This window comes from Rhagoletis pomonella, unplaced genomic scaffold (assembly GCF_013731165.1).
Source record: "Rhagoletis pomonella isolate Grant_MI unplaced genomic scaffold, Rhpom_1.0 Rhpom_scaffold_00004, whole genome shotgun sequence".
Lineage (NCBI taxonomy): Eukaryota > Metazoa > Arthropoda > Insecta > Diptera > Tephritidae > Rhagoletis > Rhagoletis pomonella.
Window position 1 is genome coordinate 20505037 of NW_023458558.1, and position 614 is coordinate 20505650.

Consider the following 614-nt stretch of genomic DNA (forward strand, 5'->3'; position numbering starts at 1 on the left):
CCAGGTTGCCAAGCACTCTGGCCAACACAAATGATGTTTGCATTGCATGCATTTATTTCGAAGTCATTAAATTGAAAATGAAGACATCCCAGCAAAAGAGGACATAGTCAATTTGTGTGCAAACAAGACAAATGAAAATTATTGCCATCGCCAACTACATAGACATCTACTACGGAGAAAGCAATAGTCCGTTGTGTTAAGACAAATTACTTCAATATTTTCTTTTCTTTTTTTTTTTTTTTCTTTGCTACAGACCATAAGCATTTTATCCTTAGCAGTCAACAGTAATCCAGCTGTACAGGTTAAAATCTGGAAATTGCTTGCCAACCGATACTGTAGAAGTAGGTCGGTGGTGAAATCGGAAACTATAATTGGACGAAAACAAGATGACCACAAGAATGAGTATAAATGCGTGCATATGTATGCAACTAAGTAAGCCATAAAAGGTAAAAAAAATGCACACATACACACACATTCCCATCATCCATCCTTATGTTCACGAGCTGTCCAACGTAATTGCTGCAATAGCGAAACAGTCAAGCGTGGAAAGCTATTTGACGCAGCGAAATTAAATCAATCATAAATGCTTCTTTTTTCATATTTTTTTTTTTGTA